The sequence below is a fragment of the Carlito syrichta genome, unplaced genomic scaffold, assembly GCF_000164805.1.
Source record: "Carlito syrichta isolate Samal-C Ts95f unplaced genomic scaffold, Tarsius_syrichta-2.0.1 Scaffold307184, whole genome shotgun sequence".
Lineage (NCBI taxonomy): Eukaryota > Metazoa > Chordata > Mammalia > Primates > Tarsiidae > Carlito > Carlito syrichta.
Window position 1 is genome coordinate 578,097 of NW_007251280.1, and position 6,749 is coordinate 584,845.

Sequence of the window (6,749 nt, forward strand, 5' to 3'; positions counted from 1 at the left end):
TCGACCTGCTGGGCTTCAGCGATCCTTCCTCCTCAGCCTTCCAAGTAGCTGGAACTACAGACATAAGCTACCACTCCTGGCTGATTTTTGATTTATTATACAGACGGCGTCTCGCCACGTTGCCGGGGCAGGTCTTGAACCCGCGGGCTCAGGCAAGACATCACGTTTTATTTGAGAGTCTTTGTATTACTATTTCAAGTAACTAATTGGGCATGCAGCATCTTGTCACAAAATGTGATCAGTTATGTATCTGTGAAAAGAGGGCATCTTGAAAAACATACCCTCTTTTTACAGATACATAACTGATCACATTTTGTGACATCTTATAAAGATCAGTGTAAGAAATGTTGTAAAAGTTTGACATTTTTTAAAAAAGAAAATGCATTTCTCCTATACTTTCCATCATAGAATTTCCTGATAAAAATGCATGTGTTTTCATTATAGTTTTATTTTATTTATATATCTCAATGTACACATGTGGCATACATTTGGGTATTTTAATCTTTTTATATGTATGTTTGCATTCTACAAAAAATTGTGATATTATTCTATTTCTCATTTTGCCTCTCAATTTTTAACTAAACTTGCGTTATGGATGACAGTGTAGTTAAACTATTTTGATAATGTGATTCTAATGGTGATGTACGCACATAGTACATGTTTGTAATCATTTATTTATACAAGATATTTGATACAAGTTGATAATTATTAATATAAGGCATTTGAATTACTGCAATGTTTTTAATGAACATATTTCACAAATATAGAATGCCCATCTTGATTAATTTTTTTCTCTGTATAGGTGCATATGAATATATTATGAAGGCAATAGCTATATGCATTTAAAAAGCACTTGATATGTTTTTCCAAGTGTTTAATTCTTTTAAAATATACAGACATCATCTGAGAATCTAATACTTAAAAGCAAGCAAACTGGGATAAGTTTTACTTTATAAAATAAAGAGTTAGAGGAGAGATTTCACAACCATTGACTTGGATTCAAATCTTCCTTCTTCAAATTGATAATAACAGACAATAAAAGTACCTATGCCTGGTGTGTTACTAGTCATTCTTTCCCTTGTCCTCTTCCTCCATTTATTTTGTTTTCCTTCCCATTGGCCCTATCAGTTTCCTTCAATATGAAAGAGAAAATTTTTGAAAATAAGGGTTGATTGCATAGAAGTTTTATTAATCTTACCTCTGCTTTTATTCCCTGTAAAAGTTATATATATACAACCTAAACAATTTGTAGTCAACAGAAGAAATGGGTTTGTCTCTTGAATAAAATTTCCTGTTTATGTTGCTGCTAACAAGAGGGTAGAAAAATATTTTAAGATTTTTTTACAATAACGTAGTAAAGATTTCTACTTGTGTCATAAAAGCATGATATTACAGTAAAATATATTAGGTTCGCATGTGCCTGTGATTCTGGCTACTCAGAAGGCTGAGGCAGAAGCATTGCCGGAGCCCAGCAGGTCGAGGCTGCGGTGGCCGGGAGCAGTCACTGCACTCCAGTCTGGGCGACAGAGTGAGACTCCAACTCAAAAAAAAAAAAAAAAAATATATATATATATATATATATTAGGTTCTTGTGTTCCTTCATAAGGAATACAGTCCTCCATGCTGAAAGAATTCTTTAGCAATTCAGACCTAAGGGCAGTTCCAAGTGGTAGAAATCATTTAGTTTTTATTATATATACAGTTACATTTATCTTTGCTTCTATGTCAGACAGTTATAAGGTCGAGTCTCAAGTTCCCCAAGGTGGCGTTAATGAAGTATACTATAAGGTTGGCATTAGACAGACATCTTCTCTGATAAGATAAACCATCCCTTTTAAGCTCTAGGGGGTAAAATTCTGATATCTCAGTGATGAAAGGCTTAAATGCTGGGGTGAAAGCAAATATGCATTGGGCTTGGCTGGAAATATTTTGGGGTATACATTTATGTTGAGGAGTGTTTTTCTTTTTAAGATAGAATACCGGTGAGGAGTCTCATCCCTTACAGTAAAATTTTAGCATTTCATGTTCATCTTACTGACAAAATTTAGACATCTACAGTTAAACAAGTCCACGGGGTATTTTATCTAGGTCTTTGCTAGAGAATATAATTTTGCTATATTATTCATTCCTGTTAAATGAATAATTACTCTCAAGTGGCTGATATGTGTTATCTATTTGATAACATTACTAGCAAAAATAACAATAATTATGATACTAACACTTCTGGATCACTATGTGTCAGAAACATTTTGCTTGTTTTATGTGTATTAATGTTTTTTTCCATACAACACAATATGTAGTGGTTGCTATTATGGTAAAAATAGGCATATTTTTACTTATACAAAATTTTCTAAACAGTCTGCTCTTTCCAGTCTTGCTCTTCTTGCTATTCAATCTATTGTGCGTTTTGGAAGTTTTAAATTTTTTAATTATGAAAATCTGATAATATGTCTTCATTTCTTAAGTTTATTCAGCAACTCTCCAATGCTTTTAATAGATGCTCAAACTCCTTGTATTTATTGCCTTCAACTCACTTCTCCAGCATCATCTCTCTTTTCTCATCTTTTCCTGCAACACAAACATGGAGTCTGGGGACACACCTTTACTTCTCTAACTGCTTTTCTTTCTGTGTGTCCTTTGCTCCCTTACCCTTTCACCTATTCCTGCACCTTATTCAGGGTTCATTGTGATTGTCAGTGATTTTGGAATCTCGTCTGTATGTTACTTATCATCATGGTCTTTACTTATAGCACTTTTCAAACTATTGTTTTTAACATATTTGTATTCTGTCTTTCAAAGCGGAATGTAAGGTATGTGGTAGGAAAAACTGTGTCTACTTTGTTACATTATAAATATTCTTTTAATAAATGACTGATACTTTCTTATATGTTTCAAAATGAAGGTCCTAATTTGACCATTTCTTCAGACTCCATAGTATCCCTTCTTATTCTGTAATGATAATGAAATTCACATATTTGTGATGGAATAGAAACATAGGAGTTTCTAATGGCAAGTCACTTTAGTTGACCTTATCATTTTGTGAATCAAACACTTGAATAAAAAAATAGAGAGTCATGTCTTCTGAAAATTCAAAGTAAACACAAGAAAACTAAAAGAAGTATGTTTACCTTTGGTAGGGGTTTGGCAGGTTTACAGTGGTGTCCCCCAATAAAATCAACATTTGGTAAGAATGGGCGAGGAAAATCAAAATCCCAATAGGTTCGAATGAGCCACATTTCAGCTTTCTTCATTGTTTCAGATAATGTAGTAGGTCTTCCTGAAGAAAACCAAAATGGCGAATAGAAAAAAAAATGATATGGTGGATGACACAAGAGAGCTGTCATGTGAATATGTAAGTATTTTCCTGAAAAGAGTTGAAATTGCATTGCCAAAAACATATAGAGCATCTATGCTTTGATAGAACAATATATACCTATTTGTACATAAACATAATATTATTTTCATGTGTTATATATGCTGCTAACATGAATATATAAAAGACAAAGTGTTAAGAAAATTGTAAGCAAACCACATCTGTAACATCACATCATATTTACAATTATAAGTAATTATTAAATAAGTCACTGTAGTATTAAACAAGCATTTGTTTACTCTTAAAGCTGCAAAAGTAACAAATACACATTAAATCCTGTCTTTGAGTTGCACAATCTTTTAATCCTACCATACCCATAAATACAGCTTTCTAAGAAGGACTCAGTCTAATTTCTAGAATGTAATAAGCAAGTCCTTTGACCTTTGGCTCTCCAAATAAACTGTTAGTTTTCTGAGAATATGGTTTAAATCCTTGTACTTGCCACTACTTTTATTTTATGCTAAGATCATAATATTTGGTTTTAAAAAATAAATATATTGATAAATGACTGCTGGAGAATTATCAGAGGTTATTTAAATAGAGATTTTTTTACTTCCCCTCAATTTGGCTCATATTTTCCTTAATGGATAGGTATCGTATAATAAAATACAGACTTAAAACTTGAATGTTCACACTTCAACACGAATTTAGTCTTTAAATAATTTCAAGTTCTTTATTAAAGAATGTAGAAACATTATGAACTTCAAATTCTTTTAGATTTCTTTTTCTTTTTTTTTTTGAGTTGGAGTCTCACTCTGTTGCCCAGACCAGAGTGCAGTGGCTGCTCCCGGCCACTGCAGCCTCGACCTACTGGGCTCAAGCGATCCTTCCGCCTCAGTCTTCCAAGTAGCTGGAAGGACCTACAGGCGCGTGCTATCATACCCGGCTAATTTTTTTGATTTATTGTAGAGATGAGGTCTCGCCAAGTTGCCCAGGCAGGTCTCAAACCCGCAGGCTCAGGCAATCCACTCACTTTAGCCTCCCAGAGCGTGGGATTACAGGCTGAGCCACCGAGCCCGGCTAGATTTCTTTTTCTGCAATACAGCCACCACATCTCTCAAATGAGAAAGACTCTTTCATGTTATATGAAAAAAAATTAATTTCTAAATATGCAAACTGAAATATACAAGAAAAAACAACTTCTCAATGCTATCATGAAAACTATGCTAGAAATATGTGTTACTTTTTAATGATATATCTGCCTTCTTCAAGATGTTTCTTGAGGTGTCTATTGACTTTTTAAAAATAAAAGTACAGTAAAGTTGATATCTAATTTTTTTTTGAATCATAAATGTTTCAATTTGCAGACTTCCTAGACTGTCCTGTACCAGTGATGGCCACAGAGGTCTAACTTATTTTGTGTCAGATTTATATACTATTTGTGAGATTGATAGTTCATCTTATATTTCCATTTCATCATATCATTAAAGAAATCTACTCCTTTGACTTGATATTCATACAATCTCATCTTCAACGTCATGTGGAAAGTTAGAATTTAATAACCACCAATCGAAAATATAACTTACCTAGTACTTCACTGTAAAACTGATCCCATTTCTTTGTATCAAGTGTTTGGAACCAAAAGTCAAAATAAAGCACATATAACATATTTTTTATCCTCTCCATGAATGTCATTTGATCACTTAATTCTGACAGACCAACAGGTACATAGGAAGGAGGGAAGAGAAATCCTCCACCATACTTCTCAAATGTGTAACCAGGAGAGAAACGAAGACTGTACACAAAGGGTATTTTAAGTAGTTGAGCCAACAGCTCACCACAGGGACTGATGGCATCAGCAAGAACGACATCAAACTTTGACTCTTGTAGTTTTGCCATAAGTTTCTTGTTTGAAACAACATCTTTACAGAGATGTCTAATACTGTCAGAAAATTTCCAAAAGATTTCTTGGACTTGTGAATAATATGACAGAAAGGTATATTTTGGAAGATCATACATCCACCTTTGGATCTGTTTCACAAAAAGAGCCTCAAAATCATTTTTAGTTAAAGATGTAGGATAAACTTCAAATTTGATAGAGGATGATTTGCTGGGATTAACAAGAATGGAAACTGAAGATGTCAATACAGTCACCTCATGACCTCTTTGGACGAGTTCAGACAGGATTGTCCTCATATTCATCCAGTGGCTGTATTCTGTGGGCCACACCAGCACCTTCCCACAACTTCCAGAGCTAAAGTAAAAACTCAGCAGGATTAGCAGAAGAACTGAAGACAACTTCATAGACATCCTGGTGGATATCTATAACACCCTTTCCAGTTGATTTTTCCCTCCCCATTTCTCTCATATTTATAATGTAAAATCAATCAAGTTAAAATATAACTCTTACTCTCTGAGTAAAAACATTAAATAAATAGTTTGGGAAGATATTAAGCAAGGAGATAAGCACAAGGTAGATGACCGTCTGTTTATACAGTCATGTTGAATGTTCCTATTATGTTTATAGATGCTACCATTTGGCTAATATAATCTTGCAAAGATATGTCAGGGGCCCACTGTGACTTTTCAGCTGAATGAGTATTTCTTGAATATCTTGGTTCAAGGAATTTTTAATGTAAAACTTGGTTGACGTATAATTCTTATATAATATTTTGGGGGGCCAGCCTCCCCCAAAAGATATAGGGGGTCCCTTGGAAGGTGTGATGGCATTGGCATTTCTATAAGGATAGATATTAAAAGAAAGAAAGAAGGAGGGATAGATATAAAGAGAAAGAAAGAAAGTGGACATCTGTTCAATAGATTGACCAGAAGCTGTTTATTGGAGGTTTACCACTTGTATTTATCCCAAATTTTACACAGGCAGTCTTACAAGTCTTCCACGTGAACACAAGCCAGGTGCAGGAGGGGCTCTCCCCCACCCACCAGGTGTTTCCTCGGGCATGAGGAAGAACAATCTCAATTAAATCACAAAACCTTTACATGGACACAAAGCCAGGTGAATGAGGGGCATCCCTCACCCACCAGGTGTTTCCTGGACTGATAGGAAGGGTAATCCCAATTAAATCACAAGACATTTACATGAACATAGAACCAGGTAGATGAGGGGGCGTCCCCCACCCACCAGGTGTTTCCCCAAGCATGAGGAATAAGGATCCCAAAACTATTTCACTGTTCCTCATGCTTGGTTAATATTTCTCAAAAGCAGTACAGTAATTCTAATATCATAATATTCTAATAATCAATAACTTTTAAAACCTATGCATACACAACACCTAATAACCAACCTAAATCCCAATTCCTCTCTATTTTATGCTAATTATATCTACACTATAGAAACTCTTAATTATAGCCCAAACCAATTCCTAAGGAATGTGGCCCAGCTCAAAGCTCATGCTGGGCCTTTAGGAATGTGGCC

The 6,749-nt window shown here is 34.6% G+C and overlaps 1 pseudogene; it reads right to left on the reverse strand.

Moving 5' to 3' along the window:
* LOC103266438 overlaps positions 1–5,623 on the reverse strand; it is a 15,050-nt pseudogene extending 9,427 nt beyond the window's left edge.
* Positions 5,624–6,749: the final 1,126 nt, after the last annotated feature.